This window comes from Colius striatus, chromosome 1 (genome assembly GCF_028858725.1).
Source record: "Colius striatus isolate bColStr4 chromosome 1, bColStr4.1.hap1, whole genome shotgun sequence".
Lineage (NCBI taxonomy): Eukaryota > Metazoa > Chordata > Aves > Coliiformes > Coliidae > Colius > Colius striatus.
In genome coordinates this window covers 74,922,175-74,937,259 of record NC_084759.1, presented here as the reverse complement: position 1 = coordinate 74,937,259, position 15,085 = coordinate 74,922,175, and the positions used below count along the sequence as shown (strand labels likewise).

General features: G+C 39.9%; 1 protein-coding gene across 1 annotated transcript in view; it reads right to left on the bottom strand.

The window, feature by feature from the left end:
* Window positions 1-1,414: 1,414 nt before the first annotated feature.
* CLCN4 (chloride voltage-gated channel 4) overlaps window positions 1,415-15,085 on the bottom strand; it is a 57,345-nt gene continuing 43,674 nt past the window's right edge. Inside the window, exon 12 of the mRNA XM_061988546.1 lies at window positions 1,415-1,487. The gene's annotated coding sequence lies outside the window, so the exon portion shown is untranslated. The remainder of the gene's footprint in view (window positions 1,488-15,085) is intronic.

Below are 15,085 nucleotides of genomic sequence, written 5' to 3'. Positions count from 1 at the left end.
TTAGAACAGACGGTGAAGCAATTGGGAAACTGTTATTACTCTTGCATATCTCCTCCTCTTGTCTACTTCTTCATGCACAATTGGTTTTATATGCACTGCTTGTGATCTTGATTTGTTTTTAATTAATTTATTCCCTGTTCAGAAAATATGTAGACACTACCACCTGGCTGAGTCTTAATTTAAATATGTAGAATAGAATAAAGACAAGCAGAATAAAATAGAAGCAAAGAGTGACTGTCAATGTCCCTAATATAGTATATTCTATCATCTTTTACTTTTAAGAAGACATTTGAGTCATACATGTATTTTAGTTTTCTTCTGCAGTCTTAACAGCTAAAACACTTTTTTCTCTTTTTAAGAAAAAGTCTTTCATATTGGATGATTTCAAGACATTTATAAATAGTGCAAATTATCTTGAGATATGTCAGAATTTATGAAAGTTGGCAATGCTATTTAGAGCACCAAGATTTGACTAATTTTTTTGCAAATGATAAGAAATAAGGCTTCCTCAGCCTTCTTTCTTTATTTGGAACAACAAGAAGAAAAAAATCGCCAAGATTTTATATCTAATTATTTATACTGAACTTATCTAAAAATGTTTAAATAAAGATATTTGGGAACATCAGTCCTTATTCCCAAATCCTTTGTCTGGATGGTTGTGTATGGCAGTGTTGGGTAACAGAGTTCTTGCAAATACTAAAGAAATAAAGTTTTGGCCACCTTTTCAATGGTGTCTATAAACTGGAGTCTTTGGTTGGCTGATTTTGTCTGATCAGACTTTATCAGTCTAGTCTCACTCTGCATTCAGTGGAGAGAAATAATCACCTCCAGGCACATCCTATTATGTTAGCCGAAATACCCTCTCTGGGTGCCTATGTGTCTCTACAGAGGGTGCCTTGATGAATACTGAGAATAGATAGACACTTTTACAGAGGAAAAAAAATTAGATTAGATGGAGCTTTCTTGATGGATCATGAGGGGAAAGAGCCCTGCCCCCATCCTGAGCCAGTGAAACTTGCTACAATAACTCATCCAGGCTTTAAACAGTCAAAGCACTAGTGATCCTGCATTCCTCAGTACATGATGTGGAGATCTTCAAAGGGAGCTTATTCTTCACTCAGACTTCAGCAAAAATACCAGGTCAAAGGTTGAGGGTTTGTAAACTAATAATCCCCAGATGACAGCAGAGGAGTCCTTACTAAACGTCTTTTTTTTTTTTTTCCCCCACTCATTTCTTTACTTCATGAGGACTAGGTTAAAAAATGGTGAAAGAAAGAGAATTTTTAACGTAAGCAGGAGCACTGTGAATATCTTGGGTAAGGGGGGAAACAATACATGCACATTTCCACACATACATTTAAAAAAGGGAATATACATGAACTTAAAAGGGGCCAATGGTTCAACTCACCAAAGACTGTATTAGTATTTGCAGCAATGTTAATTTTTGCTGTTTTCTGTCCATCCCTTTTTAGTTGTCTTGAAGCCACCTGAATTGTGCAATAAAGAAGAAAAACAGGAATTCAGCTGTTATCCTCACCTTTTATGGTAAATGTAAAAAGAATACACAAGACAAAGCAGATCCTGGATGCAAATTACAGAACCCAATCTCTACATAGGTCTACTTTACTAACACAGGCTTAGAAGTTTCGTATTGGAGACTTTGTGTGCGTAGAGTGGAAGGTTTTCAATGACCTGAGGTGCTGAAATAGTCTTTAGGGGAGCAATTTCCAGGCAGAGGCATCTGTTGTCTCTCAGCCAACACTCCCAACCTGTGCAAGATCAGAAGATTATCTCCAGGAAGCTTTTTCCAGCTCAAGATCCAACAGCTCAAGTTTCCCCATCTCTGTAAAGATGTGAAACAAAGCAGCTCACTCTTCACACATGTTCCCTCATTACTTGATCTGAGAAGGAATTTCTTTACTAGGCTTTCTATATGTATACATAGATAATGAAGACATTTACAGCTACACTAACAGGAAGAAAGTGGCCAGGGAGCAAGCTGTGGGAACAGCAATGCTTTCCCAAGTGTACAGCCACACTTCTCAACACACGTAAGGTGCCATAGGGAAGAGAAGGAGAGGAGGACAACCACTCCAGCAGCTATTGATGTCAGGAAGGTATGGAATTTCTTAACTGCCTAGCAGTGGGACAGAGGCTACAAAGATTGAAGTATACTAAGGCCTCACAGCAAATATTGAAAAGGCACTGAATTTTCTACACAGTTGGACTCCTGTCACAGTTTTCTTGGACCATTACGGGCTTTGTCTGAGAGAGATACAGTCAGATCTGATATGACAGTCACTCTGCATATGGCACTCAGTCAGCTCATAGATTTTCTTCTAGCTAGAAATATGGATGAAAAATGGACATACCAGTATCAATTTTAAGGTTAGATGCCCAATCTGTGCTAATTAATCATGCTTTACTTATAAGTAGAGAGGCGAAGGAAGGGAAGAAAAAGAATTTTGTTAGCAGTTCCTCTAATGTCATCTGGGAATTATTAATTTGCAAGCTTCATACTTTGACTGAATTTGTGCTAAAGTCTAAGTGGAAAATAGCTGCTTTGAAGCTCTTCTCAACCTCATGTGCTATGACAACCAGACCTCTATAACTCAGCTTGTTTGAAGCCCAGATGAATTACTGTAGCAGGATATTTATGCCCATACTGCTTACTCTAAGTGGCAACCGTCTTCACTTGCCTAAAAGATGGTCTGGTTTAACCTTTCAGGCTCTGCTTTAAAAAATGCCAGAAGCTTTTGGAGGGCAATTCAGCCACCTCTCTTGAACACATGTTTTAGGACCTTCTGAACTGCCCTCTTGAGTTGCAGCTCTCTCTCTCCTGCATTGACCACAGGCAGCCTGGCAGAGTTGGGCCAGAAGAGGCACCCTCTGCCAGGCTCCAATGAACTGTTCAGAGTAAATGGCAAAAAGAGGTGTGGAACAGGAAGACAAGAACAGTGCCCATAAAGCTAAAAAGGGTTATGGCATATAGTGCTTCACAGGTGGAAAAATAAACTCTGCACCCATTCATTTAGTCACATACAACTGCATCCTACACAGCACTGCTCTTTTTGTCTTCTTGGGGCTTTGTTCTAGTTTCCATTCAGAGAAAAACACTTGAGATTTTTAGAGAAATAGCTTTGTTTGCAAAATTTTTTGTCTTTGTGAACAATTACCAGAAAAAGGTGAAGGTAAAGCCACAGAATGATGGCCCCTGTCCACATAATCTACCTCCAACATAGCCAGTGTGGTTTTTCCTTAAGAGTAGCAAATTTGTCATATAGCAAATACACAACATACTCCATGTGGCTTATCACAGCCAAAAATATATGACAGAGAAGAGAAAGAAAATGCTTAGCGTTACAAAATCAACAGACCTCATGCTCAGAAAAAAATGTAAGCAATTTGTTACTAGTCTAAGTGGTATCATTTTGCATGATTGTAAGAAAGCAGGAGAGTTTAATTGTTGGAGGGAAAAAATCAATCTTTTACTGGAATCTGAAGGATCGGGGCTAAACATGGCATTGAGCCCAGATTTAATAACCTTCAAGGACATATGAACCTTAATTTTCTTCAGTAGAAAGGTATTTTTTTCTTCAAGTACTTTTTTTTCTCTTTTAAACAGATATTTGACTACTGTAGAGCACATAATACACACAAGCTGTCTTGAATTCTTTTTTTCATAAACTACATAGTGTCCACTTATGGATTAAGAAGAAAATTAACAACTGGAAATCCCTGAATATACCCTTCTAAATACTTCTAAGGATTTTCTAACACTTTTATGGTAAAACAGATGAATTTAAAAGTAATTTAAGCTGCTATAACTGGCTTCTACAGAAATAATGAAAATCCCAGTTCTAAAGTTGTAAAACTGCCTTGCCCTTTAATCTAAGCATACCAAATATTTGATATATCAGTGATCTTTAATTATTTTTTCCAGTGTATCTGTCCCAAATTTCCCATGCATATTTTTTTCCCATTGGCTTATCTGCAAGGAAAAACTCAGCTGTTGTTACATCCAGGTACAACTGAAAAAAACAGACCTTTGAATGTTTCCCACAACACTTCTGCTTTTGCATTTCCTAGATGATGGATGAGGGTTGGGCTGAGTCCAGGAGTATTCCTGTGCACTATGCCATGAAAAGGTGGGAGTGAAACAAGACAGGAGAAATCTCAGCTAGGTTTTGTTGGCTTTTGCCTACCCTTATTGTACTCCCATTGTATATACAAAAGTTTCACCATTAAATTCCATTCTTGCATGCAGCCAGTGAACCATATGAAGTCAGCTGAAACTGAAATATTGCTATGAATATATGCAAAGATAAAATATGTCTTTTAAAAATCTGTAGACAGAACCAAGTCTGCTGGGAGAATCTAATATAGCCTTTATGATGCTGGAAAAGATTAAAAAGAGCCTAGGGAAGACATGTGGCCTTGCTATTAGTTCTCCTTTCCATCGTTCCTAGACTCATCCTTTATAGATGCACTCTCATGCAGTTAACTACTAACAAGATGTTTTGTTAGCAGACCTGAGTGGAGCTCTGGAGCCCTCAGCACGAGACAGACATAGACTTGTTAGAGGGGGTCCAGAGAAGGGCCATGAAAATAGTCTGAGTGCTGGAACAACTGCCAGAGTTTGGGTTATTCAGCCTGGAGAAGGCTCTGAGAATACCATTCAATATTTAGATGGGGATTATAGGAAAGTTGGAGAGACTTTTTAGTAGAACCTGTTGCAATACAACAAGGGATAACAATTTGAAACTAAAAGAGGGTAAATTCAAATTAGATATCAGGAAGATTCTTTTTTTTTTTTTTATGTATCAGGAGACACTGGCACAGGTTCCACAAAGAAGATGTGGATGCCCCATCATTGTAAGTGTTCAAGGTCAGGTTGGAAGGAGCTTTGAGCAACCTGTGAAAGATGCCCCTTTCTGTGGCAAGGGAGTTGAACTACGTGATCTTTAAAGGCCCCTTTAAAACCAAACCATTCTGTGTTTCTTTGAAAATATCCTTAGCCTTTTGACGTTTGTGCAAGTATCCTAGTTCTGTTTTATTTTCATTTTATTAATCTTCCTTTCTCTCCTTTTCTTCTTCCTGCCCAAAGAAAAGTACTTGGAGCTACTGGAAAATGGAAATTTTAGAAAATGTGATTCTCCAATTCCTTTTTGGATGGAAAATAAACCAAAACCTCACAAAGAGTCAGAAGATTGGGACTTTCCTTCTCAATTCTGTTGCTAAGTTACATTTGACATATCGGTGAGACATTGATCAAATTATATCCATACAAAATTTTTTACTGATTTTAGTGGAGCTGCTCTTACATTGTATCTTACATCCACCGAGCATCTGAAAATATGATTGCCTACTGACAAAAAATAAGAGAGACTATCCTTTAGTATTGACCTAGATATCACTATTTTAATTTTTATCTGGATGTCCTACAACAGGAAAAAAATCCCTGTTAGGTATGTAACAGTCAGTGTACTACAGGCAGGGATATTTCTTCTGAACTATAGAAGAAACCCAGTGTCCTTGATGTTGCGGAACTGCAGAACTATGTGGGTTTGTATGCAGCTGAATTCACGTTATTATACATTTACCACACCTTGTTAGGTCTCTAAAGCCAAAGAAAATACAAATATTAATGTCAATGCTTTAAGATATCATTGCTGGTACTCTACCTAACAGTGCCAAGCATACTATTAGCTATATAGGTGCCTCAAGTGACTGGCAGTTACATTAAGTGATCAGAGTAAAAACCTGATGAATTTCAACTGGTTGGAAATGGCTGATTGCTGCCCTGCTGTTTTGACTGGATTCTAGGAAAAGGTATGTGGGTGAGTAAAGATTCTCAGTGGTTAAAAATTGTAATATACCAAAAGGAGTGTGAATGACACACAGTTACCCACAGTTATTTTAGAAAGATCCTACTGCAACTAACTTAAAACCTTTATGATGGATTTATAACTGCATTTCTTCTCAGTACTACCTCCTGCTATAAAAAGGTGCAGAAATTATTTCATGTCTCTCTTGATGGATCAAAAGGCCACACAAACAGGAAAAAAAAAAGCAGCATGAGAAAGGGGTTTTTTTTTCCTAATATTTTTTTTATGAGTGCCTTAATACAACTGATTTCAATTGATAAAAATCTTGTAAAGTCCAAAGACATTACCTGATTGTATTGATCTCTATTCTAGTAGTAAGCCACTACCAGTTTCACATAATATGACCACAGTTTGACAGCCTCTGTGATGATATGTTTTGAAAACAAATCTTTGGAGGCAAAGTTTTACCACTGCTCATTACTGCCTTTAAATTCAAATGGACAAATGACATCATGCTCTCACACAGGCAATTATCAGTGTTTGCTCTGAGAACCTTTGACTTTGAAGAGAACTAAATGATACAGTTGTTTGTATGCATAATATCCTAATATTTGCACAGGCTATATATATTTGCACAGGGCTTTGTTTATGCAGGATCCTGTCTGAAGTGGATAGCTAAATATATATGACCATGTCAGCATGGAAGGATGCCGGGTGGACTATGTCAGGCAAAGCACTTCATAGGCTTTTTGGATCCAAACTGGTTTCAGGGGCTCAGCTGCCTCAAAACAGGGGCATCTTGGGTTTCACTGTACTTTGTGCAGATGTGTCCCAGGGTTGCACAGAGAGCTGCGTGGAGGCATCTCAGCTGTGTATTGGGCCCTTGGGTCTGCAGGCAGATGGCCAGGCCAGAGAAGGAAAGAGCACAGGACGGTGTGCATTCCTGTGCCCCATAGAATGATAGAATCATTTTGGTTGGAACAGATCTTTCAGGTCATTAAGTCCAACCACTAACCTAACCACAGCTAAACCATGTCCCTAAGCACTAGACAGCCTTCACATTTTCCTTGGAGGCTGAAATTACCTGTAATGGCTTCCATGTTTAGCCCGGATTCTGTAAATACTTAAACATTTGGGAATGCTGGGTGCTATGGCAGTGGTGTTGCTGCACAGGGCTGCACAGGCAGGAGGGACACCGGAGGCCTACATTTCATTCTCCCAGGCGGCTGCTGAGCTAGTGCTGAGTGAGGAAATGGGCACAGAGGAATGATCAGGAGGTGAGCCCAGGGAGGTGGGGAGGCCGTGTGAAGGTGGGAGCTCTCCTCCTCTCCCTCCAGCCATGTGCAGGCTGCCTGACTGGGCTCCTCAGGAACAGATACCCATCATCTTGAACTCATTAAAAAGTCCTCATCTCTTTCAGATTTTTTCTCATTTTTTTTTTCTTCGCACAAATAAACAGCATTTATCCTCTCTCATCCACAAAACAAAGGTGATATCCAGCAATCTGCTAACCCCTCAAGATATTTATTTTAAAATACTGGCCTTTCACTTCTGGAGATTAGAGAGTTCTCTGGGGGCCAAGAAAACCTTAACAGTGAAATTCAAAGGAACATGGAAATGTTTTGGTTTTGATTCATTAAATATCTTACATGTGTGAATGATCTCTTTACTAGTAAGGCCAATACAGCATGTTGCATTCTGGAACAGGGTTTGATCCAAGACATTTCTCCTGTTAAAAGCATCCAGCTGAGTCATAGAAAGATGGATGATCTCTCTGCTCCAAGACCCAATACCTGGCTCTGGACTTCGTGAGAGAGGAAAAATGCTGAGAGACAGTAGCGATCATCAATGTAAGTTTAATGTGCCTCATGGGCAATTTTGTGAACACCTTTCCCAGCTCCTCAAATGCAGGGAGAGACGCTAGGTCCAGTGCAACCATGAGTCCCACAGGAGGTATTTCTGCAGCCAGGGGTGACACAGTAGGGGCTCCCCAGAAATGCTGCATCTGTTCCAATGTTGGAAACCACAACCTTCAGAAAGTAAAGCTGTAACTATTCCTTCTCAGCTATAAAGGTTTCAGCTAATGGCTTTGGCAGGGGCAGGTGACCAATTAGTCAAATGAAACAGCAGCTTCTGGCCCCTACATACAGCAGAGAGACCCAAACCAGAGATGAAGAAACTTGAAGGACTCTCACAGGTTTAAGATGTGGCTCATGAAGAGATGTAAATACACTTCAGGTTCTCTTCTTCAGTAAAGAAATTAAGATGTCTCTTTTTCCCTGTTAAAGTTTTATACTGTGTCTTTCACTTAGAGGAGCTGTTGAAATGTCTCTTTCTAAGATGTGATATTAAGAAATCAAAGGCACGCTGGTGGCTTTTCTGTCTGGTTGCTAAATGGCTGTCTTAGAAAGCATGGAGCTGGATTTTTGGGGAGGAAATGGTGTTAGAGATTACAATTCAAAGGATAAGGTAAAAAGTAGCACATAACTCTTTACTGCAAAAGATAATTTTTCCCTTCAGTGCAGATTAGTGCATTCACAATAGGTTGATGAAAGAAGCCCTCACTGCTTCTCTTCCCCAGTATAGGCGACACAGGGTCTCAGGTGAAGTAATAAATTATGGTAGAGCAGTATGAGTGTATACAGGGGGGAGGGGGAGCTAAAGCCAGCAAAATTAGCTTCTGACAGTCGACTGTCCCAGCTGGAATTAGATTATATCACTTGTGAATATTTCATAGTTACCAGCTGAAAGACATCTAGTCAAGCAATTAAAGCCAATCAGTGGAAGATCTGATTGTTTTGCTTCTCAGCCAGCTAAAATAAGCCATGGGCTGTGTTAACATTTTAAGGGGAAAAACCAAGAAAAACAACATACTTTTTTTCAACTGCAAGAGGAAGGAAATGCAGGTATGATTTTTGTCAGTGAATGTGTATTACTGAGCGGTTGTTTCCCTCAGCCTGGATGGGGGAACTGCTCAGGGATTCCTGAGAGAGGCAACATGTTCAGGGAGGGTAGGCATGCATTTGTGGTGTGCTGCTCTGTGCAGGGGGCACCAGGAAGGCCCCCCTCTTCCTACCTGACTAAAACACACTGGAAGGTGTTTGGTTAGCTTAGAAGGTCTTCCCCGAAACCCCATCTCTAAGCTAAACTCACACTGATATTAAAGGCAATAGCCCAAAGGAAGCAGGGGAGGCAGAGTTTCATGATGCAGCCCATCCCTTTCTTATCTTACCTCTTTTATCTCTGATGTGATGTTAGAGCCACAGAGTAGATTGCTTGTGGTAGAGCAGAAACAAAGTTCTTGTTTCTTGAGCACCAACACATCAGGAGAAATTAAACATACTGCTCATTTTCTAGAATAGTATTAACTTATATGAAGAAATGAATTGTCCAGCTGGCCTCTTAATCTAGATGACAGTTTTATTACAATTAAAATATCACCTCTAGCAGGCCTTTTGTTTGCATTTGACAGATTTTATTGTGTTTATGTAGGCTAATGAAGCAGAATGAAATTATGCGGCTTATATTAAATTTAAATGACTGATTTATTGTATTTAAAACCCCAAATTCATCATGCATGTTCCTTAATGCCACACAAACGACATTAGTTCACTGATGGTTTATATTTTACTTTGGTGATTTGTCCAACTGAATAAGGTTTTGTGAGTGCACTAAAATAGGTAAATTAATGTCCAAATAGCTAAAACGGGAAAGACTGTCTTTAAGCATTTTAGAATGATTAAAATGTTGTGGTGCTAGGTCTAGCCTGTGCTTCAGGTCAGCAGCTCTAATTTCATGGGTTACTATTTGTGATCTCACTGAAGAGCTTTAATTTGGCCTTTGCCAACTGAGCTCAACTTTCCACCCACTCATTTTTGCTGTTGAGCTTTCTTGTTAGCTATTTTTATTGATCTAGCAAACTCTGTTATTTCTCATTGAACATACCTCTCAAATAGTCCCTACTGAACACAGTAGATAAAAAGGAGCAGTGAGTACTCAGGTTTCCATGTAAGTATTGAGCTGAACACCATAAATCTGAATGCAACCTGATTCATGTTAATATTTTCTGATTATGGAATCTCTCTCATTTTAAATTTGTCCTATAGATGTTTACAGTTCATCTCATTACTCCATGTTTTTTTTCCTGTGGAAATACAACACAGCCGAGAGAGAACAAACCAGGAGGTTCCTGGAATGTATGGAGGTTAACTAGTAAGTGAGACCAGGGAGGGTGTCCTGCTGGACCTCCTGTTTGTGAAGAGAGAAGGTCTTGTAGAGGATGTGGTAGTTGGGGGGCCATCTGGGGAACAGTAACCATGCAATTATTAAGTTCTCTATTCATAGAGATGTTAGGGGGCAGGGCAGTAAAACTGACACTTTGGGAAGGGAAGACTGCAACCTGTTTAGGAGATTACTTGGTAGAATCCTTTGGGAGTCAGTTTTCAAGGGCACAGGAGTCTAGGAAGGCTGGACGCTTTTTAAGAAGGAAATATTAAAGGCCCCGGAACAGGCCATCTCCACAAGCCAGAGTCAAGGAAGATCAGCCTGGCTGAATAGGAAAATTTGGCTTAAAATCAGGCAGAAAAAGTGAGTCTATGGCCTCTGGAAGAAGGGGCAGGCCACTCACAGTGAGTACAGGAATGTTGTTAAGTTATTTAGGGAGATAATTAGAAGTTCAAAAGCCCAGCTAGAAGTCAAACTGGCTTTAGTGGTAAAGGGTAATAAGAAAAGTTTCTTTAAATACATTAAAATAAAAGAAAGACCAGGGAGAGCCTCCATCCCCTATTAGATCCAGAAGGAAATTTGATATTAAAAGATGAGGATAAGGCTGAGGTGCTTAATGCCTTCTTTGCCTCAGTCTTTAGTAAGAGCAGCATTTCCACTGGGGAGTCAGCTTCCAAAGCCAAGAGACAGGGATGAGGAGCAAAATGTCCCCCATTCAGGAGGACATGGTTAATGACCTACTGCTCCGCATTGATGTACACAAATCTATGGGGACAGATGGAGTACATCCTAGAGTGCTGAGGGAACTGGCAGGGGTGCTCACCAAGTCATTGTCCATCGTTTATAAGCAGTCCTGGCTGACTGGGGAGGTCTCACTCAGTTGGAAGTCAGCAAACATAACACACATATGTAAGGAGGGGCAGAAGGATGATCTGGGAAATTACAGGCCTGTCAGTTTGACTTCAGTGCCAGGGAAGCTGAGGGAGCAGATCATCCTAAGTTCTATCATGAAGCACATACAGGACAAGGTGATCAGGCCCAGTCAGCATGGGTTTATGAAGGGCAGGTCCTGTTTAACAAATCTAATCTCTTTCTATGGCAGAGTGACCTGCTTGTTGGCTGTGGATGTTGTCTACCTCGACTTTAGTAAGGCATTTGACACCGTTTCCTACAGCATTCTCTTAGGGAAATTGGCTATACTTGGCTTGGATGGGCATACACTTTCCTGGGTGAAAAACTGGTTAGATGGCTGGGTCCAACAAGTTGAGGTCAATGGAGTTAAATCCAGTTGGCAGCCAATCACAAATGGTGTTCCCCAGGGCTCAGTACTGGGACCACTCTTGTTTAACATCTTTATTAATGATCTGGATGAGGGGATACAGAAGCAGGCTACCAAGCTAGTAAAGGATTTGGGGCACAGCTCATATGAGGAATGGCTGAGGGATCTGGGGCTGTTTATTCTGGAAAAAAGAAGGCTCAGGGGAGACCTCATCGCTCTGTACAACTACCTAAAAGGAAGTTGTAGCGAGACAGGCAGTCGGTCTGTTCTCCCTAGTAACATGCAATAGAACAAGAGGAAACAGCCTCAAGTTGCACCAGGGGGGGTTCAGGCTGGATATGAGGAGGAATTTCTTTACTGAAAGGGTTGTCAGGCATTGGAATGGGCTGCCCAGGGAGCTGGTGGAGTCACCGTCCCTGGAGGTGTTTAAGAGATAGTTGGATGTTGCACTTAGGGAAATGTTCTAGTGGTTGATAGGGCTGGGATGAAGGCTGGACTTGATGATCTTAAAGGTCTCTTCCATCTGAAATGATTCTATAACTAAGAGAATGGGATATGTAGTGCGATTCACTGGGTATGTATTTTAGATGCTGACTTTAGGATCAGATGGATCTTGTTGTAATGCCTCTGTTCCTTTCCGTATAGAGGAAGACAAAGCTGATTAGTTCATATGCAGAAGTTTCTACAGTGCAGAAATCTGTTTAATTAGATTAATCCTGTGGGTAATATCCAAAATATTGCTGATATGTTCTAATCATAGTGAATAGTGGTACTTTTTATCATCAATACAGGCATGAATGAAGGGCCTAGGTTAAAAATTTGTAAATAAATCTCTGAAACAAATAACTAGAATCTCTGCCTTTAGGGTGTACCAGACAGGGAAGCTTAAGTAGACCAAGTAGAGCCATTTAAGAATTGCAATTTTGCTGAAAACTTGACTTTTAAGGGAATAAAGTAGTCTCACATATCCAGTTGGAATCTGATAACCAATTTTGGCCAGAGGAACTACAGAAGAAGAATTTCAGATCATTTTTCTTTTGTAACAGGACTGCTCATGGAACTCATGACATCATTGATTTATTTTCCTTTGTAGTATATCTTCAGTTTGGCTTTCCACTTCGGCTATTAGCTCATTGACATATATTGTTTCATACGTAATACTATGGGGAAATAAATATATTGGGGGCTGATTTTCTGCTTAGTTACTAAAATGGTATAACCAAATGAACAATTGAAATTATTTCTGTGGTTAAATATATTGTGCAACAATACAGGTATTTGTGGGTAGGAGTAAGTTGGACCTAGGAGTTGGGTTTAGTTTCTAAGACTTTATGTAGGATGATGAGTCTCACTGCCCTCATCCTGTAGCTCCCAGCTGCTTGTACATAGGTTCTGTAGTATATGGATTTGTCTTGGCTGTGGGTGGCATCCACCAGTTTCATCAGCAGGAAGCTTCCTATAATCTCCAGAATTCAGCTGTACCAACATTAGTTTCTACTCAGTGTAAGTGAAAATTCGTTAACTTGCATTCCCCTGTGGTGAATTTTGAACTGTAGTAAGGTAGGTATAAGCAAGAAAAAAGGTGGAAATGGGCTCCTGGCAGGTCACTCCTACTTCTTGCTACCTTGTTCTGCCATGGAAAACAAGTCGGCTCACAGACTTACTAAGTACCAATAGCTTTCAGGGATTTGGCATCTGCCATGCACCAAAGGTAGGAAATCACAACAAACAGGATCCTCTTTAAATTATAAAGACTGACTCTGAAATACTGAGATTTTAGATCTGATATGAGGAGCAGCTGTGTCTGATCATGTAAGTTCAGCATGAATTTTCCTCTGCCATGACTCATTTAAGGAAATAACACTTCCTCCCCACTGGATTTCCAGTGAGAAAAGTTAACATACCATGTTAAAACACATAGAACCCAATACTGAAAAATACAGATGCTTTAATATACCACTGTTGTCTGCCTTAAAATCAAGGTGTCAAGTTATGGCCCATCCTGCAGCAAAGGGCCTAGACCAAACTGTCATATTTCATCCCTTTCAAAGTTTCTATCTTGAGGATGGATTTGTATCTCTAAGAGAGGTGAAGGGTGTCCTGCCCACAGTATGCATGAAGAGCTCAGAAGCCTTGACAGTCCTGGAAAGCTCATTAGTGAAAAGTATGAGTTGCCATGGAAGCATTTCTTATATTTGAACAAAAAAAAAAAGAGAGAAAGAAAACAATAAAGACTAATACAGTTTTGAGTAGGGGAACAATATACTTCCTCCCTGAAGCAGTATCACCCATTTCTTGCTGCCTGACTTGTCTGGCTTCTGTCCTTTTTGAACAGTGATGCATTGAGCCTTATAAGCAAAGTTGTTCCTGTGAGCTAATGATGCGTTTGCTCATTTAACATTGTTAAATAATGCCTCAGTAAACTTTTGTGTTTTGCAGCAGATAATTTGTTATAAAACAGATATTGGCTTGCAGTGTAGAAAAAGACAAAGAATTAGTGACGAAAAACCCCGAAAAGGTTGTTTCTGTGAGCTTATGTAGAGAATATCTACCAAGGAAGGGTCTTGTCTCATGTCTATAGACATCAATTATAAGTCGGACAAGATATCCTTGAAAATGATGAAGGTGTTCAGAGTTACAGATGCAATGAAGTCTGTAGAGACATTTGATGCTCTACACATTGAATTGCCACTTATCTAAGAGACGATTTTGGTGCCTTCTTCATGATAACTGAATAACTTCCTAGTTTCTTAGGACAGCAAAACAAGAAATGGAAATATGTGATTTTCTGCTGCTTTCCCCCTCACGTTTGCAATGTTATGAGTAACTCATTGCTTTCTCCTCTGGAAGTTTTGGGTGCAAGCTGGACAAGACAGCCTTACAGAGGGCCTTAGGACCACAGAGGACTGTCTTTACTCCAAATTAACTGGACAAAACTCTAAAGGTTTTAATGTTCTATTGACAGCTCATGCTGTTAGAGATTCCGTACTTTTAATACTGTTATTTTCATTTTTCATTAGGTTATTTGATTTAGGAAAGGAAGATATTCCATTCTGCCACTTCTGGGAAGAAATCTGTATGTTAGTGTATTTAATCAGGCCTGTTACACCCATTGAGTTTGTGCAGACAAAGCTGTATACAGTAAGGCTATATGCCAAAAAAGCAGTCAGTCCCTACAGTTGCCAGAAAAGGTGTTAATATTTTTCTCTGTTCTAGTAGCAGCTCACTGGGATATGTAAAACTCGTTCGTTAAGCACTGCTGCATAGTGACGGATGCTGACATATATAATTTGACAGCTGCAAATACCAGGTACTAGAAAGTGTCATTTCCCATAAGTATAAAATAATGGGTCATTATTCCCTGACAGATTAAAAACCAAGTGCTATGAATAAATGAATTGGTAATCTTGAGTACTTTAAAAGAAAAATAGAACACTCTTTTTCTTCCAGATATAAAGGTGATTTCCTTTGTTCTACTCACCTGCATGCATTCCCACCAATTGCCAACCACTGACGAGGTGGAGCAGAGGAGGGAGTCACTCATGTTATCTACTTAAGGCATTTAAGATCTTTATGTTTCCAGACAAGTGATGCTGGTTCCCTAGATAGTCAGAGCAGAAATGGCATGTGCATCCAGGTGACAGTTTAGAGGAAAGGCATATTGTCTTTTTGATTGCAAGAGGGTCTCAGGAGTACAGGTTAGGGACCTGCCATGAAGAGTCCAAGCACTTGCCTCTCAAGGGTTACCTATCCT